Source organism: Gossypium arboreum, chromosome 11 (assembly GCF_025698485.1).
Source record: "Gossypium arboreum isolate Shixiya-1 chromosome 11, ASM2569848v2, whole genome shotgun sequence".
NCBI classification, from domain to species: Eukaryota; Viridiplantae; Streptophyta; class Magnoliopsida; order Malvales; family Malvaceae; genus Gossypium; species Gossypium arboreum.
This window is the reverse complement of record NC_069080.1, coordinates 60,068,756-60,092,197: the sequence shown is the minus strand read 5'-3', so window position 1 is coordinate 60,092,197 and position 23,442 is coordinate 60,068,756. Positions and strand designations below refer to the sequence as shown.

Below are 23,442 nucleotides of genomic sequence, written 5' to 3'. Positions count from 1 at the left end.
TTTTGCTCGTTTCTAGCTCCTTTGACTCTTGGGGCTCTCCTGAGTACAAAACATGAAATAACCGGAATAAGAGCACCAAAATCCATAAATCTAGTAATAAACATCCATAAATATGCTAAGTATTTGGGGTATAAATATGTATAATATGGCGTTTATCAAATACCCCTACACTTAAGCATTTGCTTGTCCTCAAGTAAAATTCTCATTTACTGCTAGAATTCATTTCTTTCAATCGCATAAGCATTACTGATAATGTTACAAATTATTCCACGAAAAATCATACAGCGAGAATTCAACTATAGGGGCTTTAAAAACCTCAAACAATCTAAATCGAATACTTTGATAACAAAATTATAGGTAATCTCCTTCCTTCAAGTAATTAACTTTAGTCCTAAATATATAAGAGATGACATCCTCACTAAAGATTTACTCAAATCACTCAAAGTGTTTAAGGTTCAAGATTAAGCAGTTGATTGTCTAACATGAAAAGTTATTACCATAGGCTTGCATGAAAATCAAATCTTCACCACTTGTAAATGATATGATACACTAATCAAAAGGTCTTTGCATGGTTGTAATGGGGTTTAGGTAACAGGTATGTATACAAGCTGAAGAGACAAGGGTTAGAATCGAGATAATTTCAATATGTTACCCCACTATCAAAAACTTAATTACTGAACCACAAAGAAATATCTAGAACTGTTTTACATGAGTTCATGACAACTTTAGCTTACTGAGAATTACAATAATAATACTGAGTTTTTTTTTATCATACAAATCAAGTCAATACAATATAGAAATCATACTTCATGATTCAGTAACAAAAAATGGTGAACATAGTGAGGTAACAATATTAAATTTAATTTCGATAAAAATAAAAAAATAAAAAAATTAAGTAAGAGGATTTCAACAATAATAGGTTAATGGGTTAATGATGAAGGTTAATAAAAAAAAAAGTTAGTAGGTTCAAATTGGGTTCACTAAGGGTTTAATTATGTGGGAAGACTTTTTATGGAGTAAATGGGTTAAATCCTAAGTGCCTTTATCATCTCAGTATATCAAATCATACGTGTGATCTCAACATGTATAATCGAAGCAAGTTCTAGAATAACAGTTCAATGTTGACACACTCAAACCACAAAAGAAGTGAGCAAGAAAGAAAGCTATATGCTCAAAAGGCTCAAAAATCTCACAAAAAATTTGGGTTTTTGATGTCATTCCTGTAACACCCCTTACCCGTGTTTGACACCGGAACAGGGTACGAGGCATTACCGGACTTAATCACTAATCATCGTATAAAAATCGATTCATAATTAATAACATAATCAATACTATCTACATTAAATGACTTTATACAATAGAGACCTTTAAATAACATAGGTCAGTATTTTAAGCCAATTCCTAGCAACTTAATAACAATTAAACGAGTCTCCATACATGCCAAAGACTTAAAATACTTTAAAACCTTTATATATCGATCAATAGTTTGATAGTGTGATTTAAACTCCGGCGACCTCCAACTCGAGCTAACATCTGCGACACTATAGGAAAATGGAAAGGAAGGGAGTAAGCATTATAGCTTAGTAAGTAAGTATGTAAATATGAATAAACAATACATTATCATACTTTAAACAAAGTCACAATATGTTCCCAGAATATTACCATCACAAACACACATACTTTCACTATTACAATCATAAACAGGTTCAAAATAAGTTGTCTAACAGAGTACCAGCAACTAAATTATTTATTTCTAGAGCTAACAGAACTCCAAATTACAAAATGTTAATTTTCCTTAAAACTAGATTCACATATATTCTTACCATAAAATTTTCAAAATTAACACATTTCACCTATGGGTATTTTTCCAAATGCGAACCCTGGCTTAAATTATTGCTAGAATAAGCTTAATCAAGTTATCGGGATTCCAAAATAGTAAATAACTTGAAAAACGGGGCTAGAACGGACTTACTATTGAGCTTGGAAAGCTTGAAAACCCTAGCCATGGCTTCCCCTATGCTAATTTCGGCCTCCATGAAAAAGATGAGTCAATTTTGGCTTTATTTTTCCTTTTTATTTCTTTTAATTACCAAATGACTAAAATGCCCTTAAGGCCTTTCTTTAAAATTTTGTCCTATTCATGCCCATTTTTGTCCAAACGAAATATAATGGTCTAATTACCATTTAAGGACCTCCTCTTTAAACCCCCATTTCAATCAAGTACTTATGAATTAGAACACATATTTTGTAACTTTTGCAATTTAGTCCTAAAAGTCCAATTAAGCACTTTATCAGTAAAATTACTTAACGATATTTTTACACAATATTTTAATCAATAAATAAACCTTAAAACTTAATCGAATAAATTTTTGACTTTGAATTCGTGGTTCTAAAACCATCATTCCATTTAGGCCCTAAATCGGTCAACATTAAAGAACTTCTCGCAAATAACCCCTAATAGGCAAATTAAACATGCAATCTATAAAATTTCTTATCAATACTCTAACACATGCATCTAATCACTCAGTAAATCATAAAAATTAATTGAAATAAACTTTTCTATCTCAAATTTGTGGTTTCGCAACCACTATTTCATTTAGGCCCTATTTCGAGATGTTACAATTCCTGTATACTTAAGATTTCAAGATAATACCTCAATTTAGGAAAAATAGTCTAAAAATTTTTATTTCTCAAAATATCAACTTATCATGCTCGATTCTTTAAGGTCCTATAATCAAATAATCATGCACAATTCCCTTGGTCTAATTCATGACATATCAACAATAATTATAGATCAATCAGAATTCATTCTATCAATATTATGAGAAAATCACTTAAGCACAAGACCAAATTCAGGGATTTGAGAATAATGCAAAAAGTTAGGTTTCATGTTCAACCCCCCACACTTAAGATGTACATTGCCCTCAATGTACAAAGATAGATTATTCAAAATAAAGAAAATCATAAGAGGAAAGGAGGTGAAACTCCCTATTATATAGATCCGGAGCTTGATTCTAAGGTTGAAGTGTTTGGGGAAAGTAGTAGCTGCCATTGTTCTTGGCTAGATGAAGAAATTGGCTCATTGAACATGGCAGTTGTGAGGTATTGTTTCCCATTTGTTTCGTCATTCCGTAAAATATTCCTAGCAGTTTTGCTTGAAAGTCTGTAGAATCATGAAGAGCTTATTAAGAGTTGGTGTGGAAAAGAGCGTAGTGGGATTAATTGTTAGAAATACCAAAAAATGAAAAAAATAAAATTTACTAATATAGACATGTCTTTCAAATTAAAGTAATAAAATTGAAATAAAAAAATAAAAATAAAATAAAATAAAATAAAAAAATAAGAATAAAAAGATAGGAGGATTCAATGATCCTCGTCAGTGGGGCCCTTAGGTGGTGGCATTGGGCTGGCGACGTGAAAGTGTTGGCACAGCTGTTGTATCATGGCCTGTATATCGTCCATCTATCGGTCCTGTCGCCAATCTCTCTCGTGAATCATCTCGAACTGTGTAGTACAATACTGCTTGATGTGGATGAGTCGGTCGGAAAGGTGTGCCAATGAAGCAGGCTCATGAACTGGTCGTTCTCTAGGTGGCACGGTGGAAGGCTTCTCATGCTGTGGGGGAATATCATTAGGAATGTCCTCAAGATCCTCCTCGTCAATGGCATGAGAGAGAGACAGATCAAGAGGATCGGTTCTACGCGTCAAGGCCGATCATCCTCATGTGCAACATAGTCGTGATGCCCTGTGGGGACATCTGACCTATCAGTGTAAGCACTGATGACTAGGCCATGGTGTTGAGGAGACCGAAGTGTTTGGCAAGGCGCGTCACGTAGGGGCCGATGGAGATCACTTCCTTCCTATGCCACTCGGTCTGATGGCGAATGGCGAAAGTAATGAAGTATGCCAAGTCAGTCACGTGTGCATTCGCAATGCACCATAAATAGTAGGCATTGTAGGTGTTGACGACGTTGGTGCTCTCACTCCTTCCGGTCAAGGTGTGTGCCAATATGGCATGGAGATAGTGTAGGGAAGGAGCGAGAGCTGAGGCTTTCAAGCGGCTGAGGTCGTAGGTGGAAGAGAGTGGTGCCACAGTTTTCCAGCACAAGGAGGGAGAAATGTGGATATTTCGTGGTAGTGCATTCATGTCTTCCTCCTCCATGAACTCTTCAGTGTAAAGCCTAGAGCGACTCCAAACTCTGGGACACTCATCGCACGAACTAGACCGGCTAATCGGAAGTGATTGGTGCCTGGGTCATCATTGTTCGTCATCACCACCTGTAAATGAAAAGTAGAGCATAATTTTAAAGTTAGCTCTAAATAAGTGGGCTCGGTAGTAGCAAAGAACCGTTCCCGTGGGTCTGTGGACAGGAGGGCGCGGATGGCTTCAGCTAGCTGAACTTGCTCTAAGACAACCCAGTCAATGCAGCGACCTGTAGTGAGGGGTCGTGCATGTAGTATCTGAAATAGCTCCTCCTGTGAAGCTTGTAGAAATTCAAGGAACTGGTGCCGAACTTCGGCTGTAGCACGTACCGAGGAAGAACTCAGTCCCCTACGTCTCTTTGAGGATGGGACCGCAGCCTTCTTGCCTCTCGATGATGACATAATGTTCCTGAAAATACATGAGCATTGATAGAATCCAAGACACATCAGTAGTTAAGCAAGAGGCCTAAAATTGGTATATGCTATTTAGTAGCTTAAACAATTCAAATATAGAAAATTTTAAAGCAAATTCCTAACTTGTCTAAAACATATTAGTAATAGTAATAATATCTATGTAAAGCATGTAGAATACTAATGTAGCAACACAAATTGGAAAAATAAGGTTGAAAAAGTGAACCAAAGGCTGCTGTAGGGTAGTGCACGGGTGTGTTGGTGGCGAGCACGGGCGTGTAACGCGGGGATATAGCCATGTAGACGAAAAATAGAGGGTATAGAGAGGGGAAAGTGGGGATTAATTCAAGAGGAGTGGATTTGAGGGTGGTCCCGTGTTTTTCGAATTTTGCGAGTTAGGTCATGCCCGGCTACTATCCCACGCCCGTGTGTCTTGGGCGTGTGTCAAACACGGCCATGTCGTACGATTGTGCCTAGCTTTGTTCGCTTCTCCCACGCCCGTGTGTTATAGTAGCACGCCCATGTATTGTTGTACACGGTTGGACAGCACGGGCATGTCTCACGCTCGTGTCGAAGAAACAGAATCGAGCCTTGTCATTGTCACGCCCATGGTTTTCCATCCCCACACCCGTGGTCTCCTATCAAGTTCAGCCACAGCCTTGTCGCACGGCCGTGGGGATTCATCACACTCCGTGTTTTGGGGAAATCATGTCCTGCTTCCACACGGCTGTATCGTACGGCTATGTCTCTTCCCCTATTTGGCCACGGCTTTAGGCACGCCCTTGTGCCTAGCCGTGTGTGCTGAAAAACTTTGCAATTCAAAGATTAAGTTAATGATTCAAAGTGTTAGAAATTAAAAATAAAGAAATCAAAATATGTTAGTGCTTGGATTGCCTCTGAGAAACGCTTATTTATAGTCTAAGCTCGACTTACCTCTCTGTTGAATGATCATGGTGGTTTGAGGAGTTCATACTCCACATTCCTACTATTAGCCTTGACAAAATAAGGTTTGAGATAGGTATTGTTTAACTTAAAAGTGCCAAACTTGGGGTGACTTACCTCAACCGTATCGAATGGGAAAATACTGAGTACCGTAAGAGAGATTTCCTCATTTGGTGTGGTAGTGACAATGTGGGGATCTGCGGCAACTAGTAAGACTTTATCGCCAACCTTAAGTTGATTAGGAGAGGTATCGGGCTTCTTTTGGCATAGTTTCAGTTTATCATGTGTTCTCGATTTGTGTGCTCGCCATTTATCTAGCTCCTCTATTCGAAGCCTTCGTTCCTCATGGGTGTCTTTGTTCGCTACTTGATAATAGTGCACTGTCTCCGTTGTCTTGGTTCGAGGAGGTTCCTGCAAGAACGATTGAATATTAGTTTTGTCATCGACAAGTTTCATAGCATTATCTTGAGTCTTAGAGGTTTTGACTGAGTTGCGTGTTTGGAGTGTTACTGCGTCGTTTACTGCACGAAGTGTTAGCTCTCCTGTGCCTACATTAATAATGGTTCTGGTAGTTGTTAAAAAGGATCGTCCTAAAATTAAAGGTACATCGTTATCCTCATCCATGTCTAAGACGACAAAGTCTACTGGGTAAATAAATTTATCAATTTTAACGAGAACATCTTCAATAATACCTTTAGGAAATCTAATTGTTTTGTCAGCCAATTGTATGCTCATCCTAGTCTATTTGGGTTTACTGAGACCTAGTCGCTTAAACATTTTATACGGCGTAACATTTATACTTGCCCTTAGATCAGCTAAAGCGTTATTCATAGATAAACTGCCAATTAAGGAAGGAATTGTAAAACTCCCTGAATCTTTCAATTTGTTAGGTAGGTTATGCTTTAGAATAGCTTAGCAGACTACATTGAGTTCCACATGCGATATAGCATCTAATTTTCTTTTATTGCTCAGAAGTTCCTTTAAGAATTTTGCTGAGTTGGGCATCTGCGACAGGACTTCAATAAAGGGTAAGTTAATATGTAATTTCTTTAAGAGTTTGACAAACTTACCGAATTGCTCTTCTGTTCTATCTTTCTTCATCGCTTTAGGATATGGCACACGAGGTTCATAATACGTACTTACCTGATTAGGATCACTGTCATTTACCTCTTCTCGACCTTTGTTCATCGCGTTGTCTTGCTATAATTCTGGCTCCGGTGCAATGAATCCTTCCTTATTTTGAGTACTAATTGCATTGAGGTGTTCCCTTTGATTAGGAATTCAATAAAGGGTAAGTTAATATGTAATTTCTTTAAGAGTTTGACAAAATTACCGAATTGCTCTTCTATTCTATCTTTCTTCATCGCTTTAGGATATGGCACACGAGGTTCATAATACGTACTTACCTGATTAGGATCACCGTCATTTACCTCTTCTCGACCTTTGTTCATCGCGTTGTCTTGCTATAATTCTGGCTCCGGTGCAATGAATCCTTCCTTATTTTGAGTACTAATTGCATTGAGGTGTTCCCTTTGATTAGGTTCAGTATTACTTGGTAAGCTACCTTGTTGTCATTCGGAGATTAGTTTGGATAGCTGGCCTATCTGAGTTTCGAGTCCTTGGATCGATGCTTGTTGATTCTTAACTGCTATCTCGGTATTTTGGAAACGAGTTTCTGACATCGAGATGAATTCAGAAAGCATCTCTTCAAGGTTTTGTTTCTTCTCTTGTTGATAAGGTGGCTGCTGAAAACCCTAAGGATTTTGTGGCTTTTGATTCCATTGACCACCCCAGGAGAAATTTGGGTGGTTCCTCCAACCTGCATTGTAAGTATTACTGTATGGGTTATTTTGAGATCGGAAGTTATTGTTTCCCATATAGTTGACTTGTTCTTCTTCAGTTGTAGGATTGAAGGATTGGTATTCTGTATGCACACCTCCGCCACTTGAGTCACACCTCATTACTGGATGTACCTGCGTAGAACCAAGTAAACCGTCAATCTTTTTATTGAGAAGTTCTACCTGATTAGAGAACATGGTGACTGAATCGATGTTTTAAACGCCGACTATTTTCGTTGGCTTTGTCCTCATAACTTGCCACTGATAGTTATTCAGTGACATCTCCTCTATAAATTCATAGGCATCTTCCGGTGTTTTATTGTTGATGGTTCCGCCAGCAGCTGCGTCATCCATTTGCTGAGTCGAGGGATTCAGACCATTGTGGAATGTTTGTACTTGAAGCCAAAGTGGTAACCCATGGTGAGGGCACCTTCTCAGTAAGTCCTTGTATCTCTCCCATGCATCGTAAAGTGTTTCTAAATCCATTTGCACAAAAGAAGAGATATCATTACGTAATTTAGACGATGTAAAAGATTTTAATAAAAATTTCTCGGTCATTTGTTCCCAAGTAGTGATAGACCCTCGTGGTAACGAGTTCAACCATTGTTTAGCTTTGTTTCTTAGTGAAAAGGGAAACAACCAAAGACGTATGGCATCATCAGAAACGCCATTGATTTTAAATGTATCGTAAAATTCTAGAAAGTTCGCTAAGTGAGCGTTGGGATTTTCATCCTGCAAACCATCAAACTGAACAAACTGTTGTATCATCTAAATAGTGTTAGGTTTTAATTCAAAAGTATTTGTAGCTACAGCAGGTCTAACTATGCTAGATTCAGTTCCTGTTAAAGAAGGTTTAGCATAATCATACATAGTACGTGGAGCAAGATTTTGATTAGCCGCAATTGCCAGAGGTAGCTGATTGCCTTGGATTTCAGCCATCTCGTCGGTTAGGGGTCGAGTACGGTCTTCTCGCTCGTTCTCCGTGTATCGTAAGCTGCGCCTTATTTCTCTTTGATTTTTGTAAATTGTACGATCAATTTCTTCGTCAAAAAGTAATGGTCCCGACGGGTTTCTTCTAGTTATAAACTATAAAAACCTGCCAAGAGAAAGAAAAAGTAAATTAATAAATAATAAAATAAAATAAAATAAAATTGCAAGAAAAATAAATGGCTAAAATAATAAAAATTTAGTGTTCCTAATATTTCAGTTCCCTGGCAACGGCGCCAAAAACTTGGTCGCATGATTAGTAACAAGTAATAAATATTTATAATGAAGATCAAACCTAGACTAACTATTATCACGATGAAAAGGCAAGTGCACCTATCGAACAATAGTATAGTAATGGCAAGACTGAGATATCGTACCCAAGGGAACCAAAAGTACTAGTAATAACTATCTTTTTATTATCTAGCCTAAGAATAAAAGGGTTTGTTTATTAAGCTAATTATCAAAACTAATTAACTAATTTAATTAAAGCAAAGAGAAAATTTGGAAAAAGACTTGAAGAAAAGCAATTGATAAAAACGACACCCAAGGAGGAATCCACCTAGATTTCACTTGTTATCTGACTCTAAACCAGGCGATTTATTCACTTGACTTGATCCATGAGATTCCCTAACCAATGTTATTATCCCTTTCAAGACTAATAACATCTAACCCTCAATTGAATTAATCGAAATTTCTTTCTTAATTAAAACTCCTAGGGAAGCAGTAAGTCACTTTATGGACTCCATTATTAGGTTTCACCCTAATCCGGAAAAATCTCGTAACCCTATTTCTATGCGTTCGATTAACTCTGCTTAATTATGCTAAGTACATCAAATCATGAATTAATACCCAGAATATTAACTCAAGCATTAAGAACACATAATTAAGAACAAATCAAGTATTTATCATACAGTTCAGATAATAATAACAAGATCCATCATAGGTTTTATCCCCCTTAGGTATCTAAGGGGTTTAGTTCATAATAAAATAAGAGTACATCTCAAAAGTATAAAAATAACAAAACATGAAGAAAACTCTAAAAACCCCTGAAGGAATTCTGAGGGAGATCTTCGTAGCTCCGACTTTTGGGATGGATCATCTAGCTTTCTTCATGTAATTCCTGGCATGTGGTTCTATATTCCAGAAAAGTTCTGTAAGAGGCCCCCTTTTTAGGTCACACTTAGGGTGTATATATAGGCTTTGGATTAGCTTTCTTCCTCCCTAAGTATCTTTTTCCGTGTAAAATACAACTCTTTGAAAAAGGGACACGTCCGTGTGCCACGACCGTGTGATGTGATTGCCAGGCCGTGTTTGCTCTGTTAAATTGCACACGGCCGTGTAGGCTCAATGCCCAGGCCGTGTGAATCATGTAAACCTTGGTCAACACCCCCGAAGGCCACGGGCGTGTGAGATGCCCATGTGGCAAGGCTTAGGCCTTGTCATCTTCTCGATTTGGTCCGTTTTGTCCCTTTTTTGCTCGTTTCTAGCTCCTTGTGACTCTTGGTGCTCTCTTGAGTACACAACATGAAATAACTGGATTAAGAGCACCAAAATCCACAAATCTAGAAATAAACATCCATAAATATGCTAAGTATTTGGGGTATAAATATGTATAATTTGGCGTTTATCAATAATCCAGCCTATACATGCCATAGATTCGAAAGTTCACTTATAAAAATACCGAAGATAGTTGATAGTGTGATGGACTTTGCTGACGATCTCTGAGCTCGTTACTTGACTCCAAAATCTATAAAATAAAGGAAAACATATACACACACAATAAGCTATCATAGCTTAGTAAGTCATAAGCAAGTAATAATCAAATGATCAAAATCATCAAAAATTCCAATACAAAACATGTTAATCTATTACATATCTTTTATTTTCCATCATCAAACAACAAAAACCACAAGCTTTTAACAATGGCATAACTTAAAATATTCATCAAAATAAAAAATTCAATCATGGGCTTTGTAGATAACATAACAACAATCTCAAAAACATAAAAAATTATCAAAAACCGAGCTAGAACTCACCTTGATTCAAGCTTCAATAGTTCCGAACCCTAAGCTTTCTTTATTTCTTTTTCTTTTCTTTAGTTTCGGTCATGAGAAAATGAAGAACATGGCTTTTAATTATTTTATGTTTTATGATATATTAACATATTATGCATTTTACATAATTAACCTTTATAAATTAATTCAAAACCATTACAATCATGTCCTTAACCGTCCATGCAATAGCCATTTGGTCTAATTTCATTTTAAAACCTCCTATTAAAAGAACAATGACTATTCAGCCCTTTTACAAATAACCATCAAATTTTCATTTTACGCGATTAAGCCTTTTTATTTAATTGAGCATTCAAATGACAAAATTAAAGTACGAAAATTTCACAGACATAAATTCACACATAATAAACATAGAAAATAATTTTAAAATATTTTTTTGAGTCAGATTCGTGGTCCCAAAACCAGCATTTCGAATAGGGTCTAAATCAGACTGTTACAATTCTCCCCCTTAGGGATTTTCATCCCCAAATATCTTACCGTTGAATAGGTTTGGATAACGTTCTTTCATTGCATCTTTTGGGTCCCACGTTGCTTCTTCAACTCCGTGTTTATGCCATAGTACTTTCACTAACGAAATTTTCTTATTTCGCAATTCTTTAACTTCGCAAACCTCGTATGACATTTACGACCGTACTAAGCCTCGTAAGGTGTTATTTTGATACTTGATTGAAAGATATTATTGTATGAAAATTCAATTAGAGGCAAGTACCATTCCCACGTACCTTTGAACTCGAGAATGCAACATCTCAACATATCCTCAAGTATCTGAATGATTCATTCAGACTGACCATCTGTTTGCGGATGGAAAGCAGTGCTGAAATGCAATTTCGTACCTAGAGCATCTTGCAGTTTCTTCCAAAACCGTAATGTAAACCTCGGACCTCTATCTGAAACAATAGAAATAGGCACACCGTGTAATCTCACAATCTGAGAAACATACAATTCAGCTAGCTTATCAAGCGAATAATCTGTACGAACGGGAACAAAGTGAGCTGATTTAGTCAATCTATCCACAATAACCCAGATTGCATCTTTCTTGCTCGATGTCAACGGTAAACTAGAAACAAAATTCATCGTGACTCTGTCCCATTTCCATCAGGCATCATGATTGGTTGAAGCAATCCAAAAGGTACCTGATGCTCAGCTTTTACTTGCTGACTGATTAAACATTTTGAAATAAAGTTAGAAATGTCTTGTTTGATACCATGCCCTATAACACCCTCTAACCCAATTCCATCGCTGGAGGGGTTATGAGGTATTACCTAACGATCACAACAACATTTGAACACTCATATAGCAAAATTAGGCCGTACAATACTATGCTACCAAGCTGAATTTATAAATAAATATATTTCTAATCAAAATTTTAAGCTTATAAAAAATATTTTATAAAAAACGCATGCCAATATAAAATTACACAGTAAATTCAACATGTATATGCAAACATAGTATAATGTATGCGCATAACAAGAAAATATAAAAAGAATTCATTAATAAAACTAATACAAATCAGTGTCACGGTTCCTTTGGTCTCTTTTGAACCTGGTTAGTTACCAACTCATTTGCTTATACTTAGTTACAAAGTCAATCGACCATTTTATGAATTCATTTAAAAACAATTAATAGGTTAAACTGAATGCCATCAATGCTTGATATTTAATCAACAAAATAAGATATATATATACTTAAAAAAAATTATGCGCATGAAGTAACGTTATAACAAGACCAAATGTGCATCATTTCTCATCAATGTTAAAGCAAAATGACCATGTCCATTTCAACCATTTTGAGCGTCTATATAAAACGATATATGCTCAATGTGCATACCAAAATCATATATATATAATAAACCGAATATAAATACTAATTAATAAGCTTAAAACATACTCATGCTTGCCATTACCACTGAATATCAATATCTAACCCACAATTGATCAAATTATAAGTATAAATATTCGATCATCAACCAAAAACATATAAAACAACTCACTTATCACAACATATACATATCATGATTAAACTTACACCACCATAGCATATAACACTTAGACTCGATTAATGCTCATTATTCCATCATATTCAAATTTTACCAAACTAATATTATAACCCATTTGATCATTACGATAATCAAATACGGATTGTAACACCCCAAACCCGGCCCAGACGTTATGGCCGAATCTGATGTGCCACATTAAAGTTAAAAACCCATGTTTCGTTTTAGTGCTTTAAAAACCAACTTTTGTTAAGCTAACAAAGTGAATGGGAGCTAGGCACCAGGTAGGAATCTGTAACAGAGGAGGTGAGCCATGAAAGCTGTTTAAGTACCAAGCTCTTCTAATGGATCCAATCCTAGACATGCCCACAACCATTGCCACACTTGGTTAAATCGAGTTGTAATTTATTTAAGTTGAAATCTTTGATAAATCGAATAATCGTGGTGTGGTGTTATTTTGAAAACAATTATCATTTTGAAAACACGTCCTAAGTCTAGCCCATTTATTAACAAATAGATTAAAGTTATTAAAAATAAAATAATCCCAAAATAATAATTAAAATGGCTTTATTACAACCCAAAACCAAACAATAATATTAATAAGATAAAACTTATAAAGAAATAAATCGGCTACTTATTGCAATTAAAAGAAACAGAAACAGTAGTGTAGCCATCTCTGAGTCCCTCGCAGCTCCAAACCATCTAAGCTTAAGGATTACTTGCACAGTTAGAAATGGGATGAGTTTACGAAAACTCAGGCGTAATCCCAATAACAAACAAACAGTGAAAACACAGTATCAGTACAATCTGGGCCAAAGCCCTATTTAGTCTTGACATATACTGGGGCGAAGCCTTTTCATAAATCATATCACTGGGCCAAAGCCTTTTCATAAATCATATCATTGGGCCGAAGCCTTTTCATAAATCATATCATTGGGTCGAAGCCTTTACTGTAAACGGTATGGCCTTTAGGCCCATTTCAATATCACATGTAATGTCAATGGATGTATGCAAGCCCATTTCAATATCACATGAAATACCAATGAATGTATGCAAGCCCATTTGGGGAGACTACTCAACCCACCATCCGCTACTCTCCACCTATACCAACCAACACACCATGTGGGGAATAACTCAACCTACCCAACCAACACACCACTGGCAGCATAGCTGCTTTATCATATATCTAGAGGCCTAGCCTCTTTAATAACTGGGGCAAAGCCCTTTTCGGTAAACTGGGGCAAAGCCCTTTTCAATAAACTGGGGCATAACCCCTTTTCAGTAAACTGGGGCATAAGCCCTTTTCAAAACTAGGACATAAGCCCTTTCGGTAAACTGGGGTATAAGCCCTTTTGCACTTCCTCCATCCATATAAAAACCAACCCAATGCAACATGTCATGTATGCAGAATGTCATGCCCATATTTGAATTAAAAAATCACAGTCAAGTCATTCATATCACCAACATATATTCACAATCAAACCACAACCATACAAATTAAGTCACCACTTGCCCACAAGGGCAAAACAGTCATTTTCACAATATAAGGGTATTTTTGTAATTTTACCAAATATCAGGGTTTTCCATGTTCATTACAATTATCAATATTTTCGAGTGTTTAAACAATGATCTTTAACCCACTTTATCAAATTCGGGCTTTTAGGCCTAAAACCCTAATGGGCCCTACGAATGCTGATTTAGCCTACTTAACCCAAATTTTACAACAATACTAACCGTGTTAACGTGCAACTTTTCCAAATTCCATTTTCAATCAATTCTACCCAAATGGGTCCGAAAGCCCATTGGGCCCAATTTCAGCCCATTGAGGCCCAACTTACCATCGTGCACAAAATTGAGTTCTTACCTGTTCCATCGATCCAAACACCAATCTTATCGTATTTATAGCATCTATACCCAAACGCAACATTACAAGTTCCCAAAATACCGGTATTTTAGCATTTCAGCTTCTCAGCAAATATTAATCTAAGCTATTACGAGGGTTAGTACACACTTGTTACGGGTTAAAGTTGAAACGTTTCCAAAATCAATCGCCTACGATAACCACCACCTGTCACTCAAACTTAACTAATCAAATATCAATATATGTAAATCCTAAGCACATCAGTCATACGGAACATAAGGGCATATTCGTCATTTTACCATACAGGGTATTATTTACCACTTTACCCTACTGGGGCTTTACGGTCACTTTACCCTACTGTGGGCTTTACGGTCTTTTTACCTAATAGGGGTATTTTAGTCATTTCATCCTACAAGGGTGTTTTGGTAAATCTACAAACCAAGGGTATTTCAGTAATTTTATAAACCAATGGTATTTCCATAATTTTTAGAAAGTCAAGGGTATTTCTGTAACTTTGTAAATTAGGGGTATTTTGGTAATTTTACAAATTAAGGGTATTTCGGTAATTTCACAAACTAGTGGCATTTCGATAATTTTACAAACTAGGGGTATTTTGGTAATTTTACAAATTGAAGGTATTTCGGTAATTTTACAAACCAGGGGTATTTTAGTAATTTTACAGACTAGGGTATTTTGGTAATTTTACTGATCAAAGGTATTTTGGTAATTTTGTAAACCAAGGGTATTTTAGTAATTTGTAAATCGAGGGTAAAACAGTAATTCTGTAAATCAAGGGTAAAACGGTAATTCTATAAATTGATGGTAAAACAGTAATTCTATAAATTGAGGGTAAAACAGTAATTCTATAAATCGAGGGTACTTTGGTAATTTTACAATTTGAGAGCATTTCAGTAATTTGGTAAACTAAAGTATTCTAAACAGAGATAACAATACGAATGGGCCTAAAGCCCATTCTTGGCCCAAATGGGCCCACACGCTTGTGTGGCCCTTTTAGCCCAAATCTAGCCACAAATATGAGATTCACCTAGCCTAGTCCAATATTTACTACACAATCAAACAATTTATCCAATTGGGCTCGTAGGCCCATTGGGCCCACATGGCCCCATTTGGCCCCTCGCGGCCCGAAGTAGCCATCCTACAACAAGAGTAGCGAGAAATACACACCTGATTGGCGACCGGAGTTAATCCAAGCTCTGAGCACTCTTAGCCGACGCCCAACCCAAACGAGCACGCCATACAGCGAAAGGGATCAGCCAAGAAAGGTACCTTTACTCTCCTCATGATTCCCTCTATTTAAAGCCAGCTTCGCATCCACTCTTATGTTAGCTTCCCGATATGGGATACCTTTAACATCAGAGTTTAAATTCAACACCAACTCTTGCCGCCCCCTTTTAGCAAAATAAATGCTCCTTGCTTGCCATGGGATTCGAACCCATGCCTCTCCTCAGATGCTCCACACACTACTTGCCACTAAGCCACAAGGCTTTTTGTGTCATATTTTATCCCCAATTAATTATAAGGTGTAAAGGCCAAAGTCTAGGTTCACTTAAAAAACCCAAAATAAATTGCAAGAGCCAAGACTTGAACCTAGTCTCCCATACAACCTTAATGACGCCACAACCACTAAACTACATGCTTCCTTGTGTCATTTATTTACCACAATAATTTAAAAGGCCCTCATCCAAGCATCCAGGTTTTTTTCACTTAATACCAAAATTTTTGCTAAAGCGCAAGTTTGAACCCAAGATTTTTCCAACACTTCTCAAAGCCATTAACCACTAAGGTAAACATTTAATTGTGTTATTTCATTGCACAATTAAATACCTATATACAACCTCCTTACGGACCCGCACTCAAGGCCCAATACTTCTAGGCCCAAATTCGGGGTGTTACACGCATAGTTTAGGTATCACAAATAAAGGCAAAATCAAACCACAACCAAACATAACCAAACTTTAATATGTAAATTAAGTCATTTTCGCATGACTTAACCGTTATACATTTCTGAAATTTAAACATCTCCAAAAGAGTTATTAGCTTATACATGCCATAAGTACCAAACCAACTTTTAAAAGTACCAAAATATTGAAGATAGTATGGATGACTTTACTAACGATCCCTGAGCGCGTAACGATCTCCAAAATCTATAAAATAAAGACAAGAAAACACATCCAAAGTAAGCTACCATAGCTTAGTAAGTTATAAGCATAAAAAACTCCAAATTCAATTTAATAGTCTAGTATCATCTAACTAAGTAATGCTACTAGATCATTTAGTCAATATCTTACCACATTCAAGGAAATTTATTAATCATATACTCAATTTCAACTAAGTTCAATATGCATCTGCTCAACCACAATAAACTACATTACTCTCAAACACAAAACCGAATGCATTTAGCATTCCATCATCGTATAAAATTAATATATTTGAGCACAAAGCCATTAAAACCAATCTATCATTATACATACTTTCAATTTATAATATCCATCACATAGAATCGATACTCACCTGCACAAACTTGACCTATACATCATAGTTGTTCATCAAGAAATTTGAAGCTTTAATTCATTCAACCATTCCCGATTTACTCAAATAAATCGCACACCTAGTGCTAGTGTTTACTCGGAAATATATATCGATTTTTCACACTTAGTGCTCAATATTTAAACTCGCACACTTAGTGCTCAATAACCACATTCGCACACTTAGTGCAAGATTCACATCCCTAATAATTTATACTTGCACACTTAGTGCCTAATTTCCATTACTCAATACAGATCAATTTAAATTCATCAATTCCCTTTGAATTTAGCAACATCAATCTTTCATGTAATTCAATTTGGCTCATATACTTAAATTGATTTAAATTTAATCAACAACAAAAAAAAAATTGCTTAATAACTTACCTCGGATATCGACGGATAGTTGAATTTGACTACTCAACAATTTTTGATTTTCCCCGATCCACGTTCGATCTTTTTGGTTCTTGATCTAAAAATTTCCAAATTAAGCTCATTCAAATAAAATTTCATTCATTTAAGTCCAAATACACATAATTGAGCAATTTACCAATTTACCCCTAACATTATGCACTTTTACAATTTAATCCAATTTTCACAAAACACAAAATATGAAGAATTTGCATATACAATGCTAGGGTCGAATGTTCACTAGGCTTATATAAGTCCTCCTATTTCACTAATTTCACAATCTAGTCTTTCAGTTTAGTATTTTCGTAATTTAGCCCTAAATGCTCAAAGTTACCAAAAATCCCAATACCAAAAATGTTAATCTAACACATTTATTTTATTTTCTAACATTAAACATAAATTTCATCAAACTATCCACAATGACAATTCATGAAGCTATCATTGAAAATTTTTTTACAAACTTCCGATTAACCAGCTAGTCCCAGAAAACTTCAGACTTCTGACGCATTCCTCGGTGGCTTCCAAATAACTATGGCTGAAATTTTATTCAGGTCTACCCTGACACTTTCAATAGATACAATATGCCCAAGAAAACTAACTTCCTGTAGCCAAAATTCACATTTACCAAATTTTCAACACTATTCTCAAATGTTCTGAATGTTCATTCTCATCTTGGGGGTAAACCAAAATATTATCTATAAATACCACCACAAACCTCTCTAAATACGAGCTGAAAATTTTGTTCATTAGATCCATAAACACTGTAGTTGCATTTTTCAAGCCGAATGGCATCACAAGGAACTCATAGTGTCCATACCTATTTCTAAAAGTTGTTTTTGACACATCTGAATCTTTTACCCATAGTTGATAGTAACCAGAGCGAAGATCAATCTTTGAAAATACAGTGGCACATTTTAACTGGTCAAACAGAGAATCAATACGAGGCAATGGATACTTATTCTTTATTGTAACTTTATTGAGCTATCTGTAATCAATGCACAGCCTCAACGATCCATCCTTCTTCTTTAGAAATAGAACCGGTGCACCCCAAGGTGAGAAACTAGGTCGAGCAAAACCTCTGTCAATTATTTCTTACAACTGTACTGTCAGCTCTTTCAATTCAATAGAAGCCATTCTGTAAGGTGCTATGGATATTGGTGTCGTTCTCAGAATAAGATCTATAAAGAATTCAACTTCTCTATCTGGTGGTAAACCAAGTAATTCTTCTGGCAATAAATCAGGAAATTCACATACAACTGGCACTGATTGAATCTTTGACTCAAATAGCTTAGTATCCAGCACATATGCAAAGTAAGCATCATAATCCTTTCGAACGTATTTCTGTGCTGATAGTGCTGAAATCACATTAGGTAATCCATCCAGCTTATCACATTCAACATGAAGTAATTCACCACTCTTACATTTCAATACAATATATTTATGTTTACAATTCACACTGCATCATATTGGGTTAACCAACCCATTCCCAAAATCACATCAAATAGAAATAACATTAAGTCAGTCGAAAAGCAATAACCTTTTACAATCAACGGATAGTTTTTACAAACTTTATCCACCATAACACACTGGCCCAGGGTGTAACACCCCTTACCAATTCCCGAGATTGGGACCAGGAAGGAGGCATTATCAGACACATACTCAATTATTTTCGGGAAATACGGGTTATAAAATTTCGTTCCAAATTGAACCCAATCAAGCAACACCTTAGTGTCCCTATTATGGCTTACAGGGCCCAAAACATACATTAAAGATGGTCCGGGACTAAATTGAGGACTTAAGAAAATTTTAAGAAAATTTCTAGGTTAATGTCTCACACGTCCGTGTGGAGACAATGCACACGCCCGTGTGCTTTGGGACACGCCCATGTCCCCTACCCGTGTGGAATTAATTGAATTTATTTCCTATTTTAAAACTACTAGGGCTTTTACACGGTCGAGCACACGCCCGTGTCCCTCACAGTACAAACCCTAATCAGATTACTCGTTCGGGCTAAATCCACAATGCACTCATATTCTTCGAGAGGCTTGATTACTCAAGGAACACCCGTCCGGGCTAGATCGTTTCTATATTTGAGATCAACAGATTACCTATCTGGGCCAAATCCTTTTCTACAACACATGCAGTATCTCGAGTTATGTAAGCCATGGTCTATCCATCGACTTTAACTTTTTACTTCAACCGGGACATTTATTATCATATCATTATTATTAACATAATTCATGGATTTTCATGCCATAATTATAACCAAATATGATGCATTCATAACACATGTAATTAGTCATATTAATAGTTTACTCAAAGTTATTCGAACTTACCTGGTATTCGTTTCGGTTTTGCGTCTCGGTTATTCTGAAACCTTTCGTTTTCCTCAATCGACCTCTGGAATTTGTTCCTCGGGGTCTATAACAATAAAAATGAATTATCAATATCTCACATTATACTTTACGAGTCTAAATTTCACCCTCGACAAAATGACTATTTTGCCCCTACCTTTCACATTTTTACGATTTTAATCCTTAGGCTCGTATGATGAAATACATGAATTTTCTTGGTTACCCAAACCTAGCCAATTATGTTTCTCTCTTATAGCAACTCACATTTTCTATTATTTCACAATTCTACCACATATTTTGTACCTTTTGCAAAAAGGTCCTTTTAGGGGTTTTTCATGGAAATCACCTAGGAAAAGATGTTTAACACACATCTAACTTTCATATTCCTCCATAAATCATCAAAGAATAAATATGTCACACATGGGCCACTTTACATACATGAACCCTAACTCAAAATATGGGTAGAAATGGAGAGAGTAAGCTTTCGAGAATTCAAAAATATGAAGAACATTAAAATTGGGGCTTGGGAGAACTTACTATTGAGCTTGAAAATGTTGAAAACTCTAGATATGGAGGGCTTGAGAAATTCGGCTAGATGAGGGAGAAGAATGGCTGATTTTTGCCTTCATTTTCCCATTTTTTTCATTAATTATCCAAATGACCAAAATGCCCTTAAGCCCTTTCTTTAGAATTTTATCCATACATGTCTATTTTTGTCCAAAAACTTAGAAATTGGGAAAATGGCTCTTTAAGGACTTCTAATTAATAATCTAAAGCAAGTTCATGCAAATTGCTTCTAAAATCCAAGTTTTACACTTTATTCAAGTTGGTTATTATTTTCCAATTAGTTAGCTTACTCATAGAATTTCTTCATGAAACTTTAACACATGCATATTTTCATATTCTAGACCTCATAATATTCATAAAATAAATATTTCTACGTGGACTTTGTGGTCCCAAAACCACTGTTCCGACTAGGCCCTATTTTGGGATGTTACATTTCTCCTCCCTTAGGGACTTTCATCCTCGAAAGTCTTACCAGTAAATAGGTTCGGATATTGGCTTCTCATGGTTTCTTCTAGCTCCCATGTCGCCTCTTCCACACCATGTCGATCCCATAAGACTTTTACCAAGGCCACATCTTTGTTTCTCAGCTGTTTAACCTCACGGGCCAAAATCATGACCGGTTCCTCACCATAAGTCATGTCCAGTCTAATTTCAATCTCCGTCGGTGAAATGACATGAGAAGGGTCTGATCTATATTTGCTTAACATAGATACATAGAACATGTCATGAATCTTTCCCAGTTCTGGTGGCAATGCTAATCGATATGCCAAAGGTCCAGCTCGTTTAATAACCTTATATGGTCCAATAAACCGTGGACTCAGTTTCCCTTTCTGTCCAGATCTCAATACCTTTTATCATGGAGATACTCTCAAGAATACTTTATCTCCGACTTGGAACTCAATCTCTTTTCTTTTCAGATCAGCATATGACTTTTGTCTATCCGATGCCGCTTTTAAGCAATCACGTATCACTTTAACCTTTTCTTTAGTTTCCTTAATTAGATCAACTCCGTGAATCTGACTCTCCTTGAGTTCTGTCCAATACAATAGAGTTTGGCACTTTCTGCCATACAAGGCCTCATAAGGCGCCATCTTCAAACTCGTTTGAAAACTACCAATAACAAGTATTTTTCCCAGCTACCCTGAAATTTGAGGATACAACATTGTAACATATCATCAAGAATTTGAATCATCGGCTCAGACTAACCATCGGTCTAAGGGTGAAAAGCTGTACTAAATTTCAACTTTGTACCCGAGGCTTCTTGTAACTTCTTCCAGAATCTCGAAGTGAATCTCGAGCCTCTGTCTGAAATAATCAATAGCAGTACCCTGTGTAATCTGACAATCTTAGATATATACAAGTTGGCCAACTTTTCAAGTGAATAATCTGTCCTTACTGGAATAAAATGAGCCGACTTTGTCAACTTATCGACCACAACCCATATAGCATCTTTCTTTTTTGGGGTCAATGATAATCCAATCATGAAGTCCATAGTAATTCTATCCCACTTCCATTTGGGGACCATCACAGGCTATAGTACACCTGAAGGTACTTGATGTTCTGCCTTGACTTGCTGGCATATCAATCATTTCGATACAAATTCGAAGATTTCTCTTTTCATGCCGTTCCACCAGTACATTTTCTTTAAATCATTGTACATTTTGGTACTTCTAGGATGAATAGACAAACGATTATCATGTACCTCTTGCAAGATTTTTCGAATAATTTCATCATTCCTCGATACACAAACTTTGTCTATGAGCATCAAACATCCATCAGAACTGATCTGAAAATTTGATTCAATACTCGTCTCACATTGAGTTCTTTTGGCTTGCAGGTCACTATCATTAGTTTGAGCATCATAAATTTCCTGAAGAAATGTCGGCCTAGCCCTTAGCTCTGCCAAAACTAAACCATCATCAAACAAAGCCAATCGAGTATTCATGGCCCTCAATGTAAACAAAAATTTTCTGCTTAACGCGTCGGCGAGCATATTCGCCTTTCCCGTATGAAAATCGATGATTAGCTCGAAATCATTAATTAATTCTAACCATCTCTGCTGTCTCAAATTCAATTCTTTTTAAGTCATCAAATACTTCAAACTCTTGTGGTCTGTAAATATACGACAAGTCTCGCCATATAATTAATACCTCTAGATTTTTAAGGCAAAAAAATTGGCGGCAAGCTCTAAGTCATGCATTGGATAATTCTTCTCGTATGGCTTCAACTGCCGCAAAGCATGGGCTATCACCTTGCCATCTTGCATAAGTACGCAACCCAGGTCATTTAAGGATGCATCACTGTAGACCACAAACTCTTTTCCCGGCTCAGGTAATACCAAAATTGGAGCTTCAGTCAGCAATGTCTTCTACTTTTTAAAACTCTGTTGACACTTCTCTGTCCATTCAAACTTAACGTCTTTCTATAGCAACCTCATCATTGGAGTCGCTATCATGGAAAATCCTTTCACAAATCTTTGGTAGTAACCGACTAAGCCCAAAAAGCTTCTAACCTCGGTTATATTTTTAGGTGGTTTTCATTCAATGGTAGCAGAGATCTTACTTGGATCAACTCGGATGCCTTCACCCGAAACAATATGACCCAAAAACCCTACCTCTTGGAGCCAAAAACTCACTTTTGCTAAACTTAGCATACAATTGCTTTTCCCATAAGGTCTACAACACAGTTCTCAGATGCTTCGGATGCTCTGTCTCATCCTTGGAATAAATCAAAATGCCGTCAATGAACACAATGACAAACTTGTCCAAGTATGGCTGAAATATCCTATTCATTAGGTCTATGAATACAACTGGTGCATTCGTTAACCCAAACGGCATGACAATAAATTCATAGTGGCCATACCTTGCTCTGAAAGCTGTCTTAGGCACGTCCAACTCCTTAACTTGCAACTGATAGTAGCCGAATCTCAAGTCTATCTTAGAGAATACAATGGCTCACCTCAACTGGTCGAACAAATTATTGATCCTTGGCAAAGGATACTTATTCTTAATAGTTACCTTGTTCAGTTATCGATAATCTATACATAGCCTCATGGAACCATCTTTCTTCTTTACAAATAATACGGGAGCACCCTAAGGTGAAAATCTTGGCCTTGTAAAACCTTTATCCGTTAAATCTTGTAACTATGCTTTTAATTCTTTCAACTAGGTTGGTACCATCCTGTACAGGGCAATAGAAATAGGAGTTGTTCCTGGCACTAGTTCAATACCAAACTCTATCTCTCTATCAAGAGGTAGTCC

At 36.5% G+C, this 23,442-nt stretch overlaps 1 non-coding gene across 1 annotated transcript; it reads left to right on the top strand.

Annotated features, from left to right (window-relative positions):
* The first annotated feature begins 7,806 nt into the window (after nucleotides 1-7,806).
* Nucleotides 7,807-7,913, top strand: LOC128284900 (small nucleolar RNA R71). The gene has a single exon (XR_008275319.1). It is a non-coding gene; the product is annotated as a small nucleolar RNA R71 (small nucleolar RNA).
* Nucleotides 7,914-23,442: the final 15,529 nt, after the last annotated feature.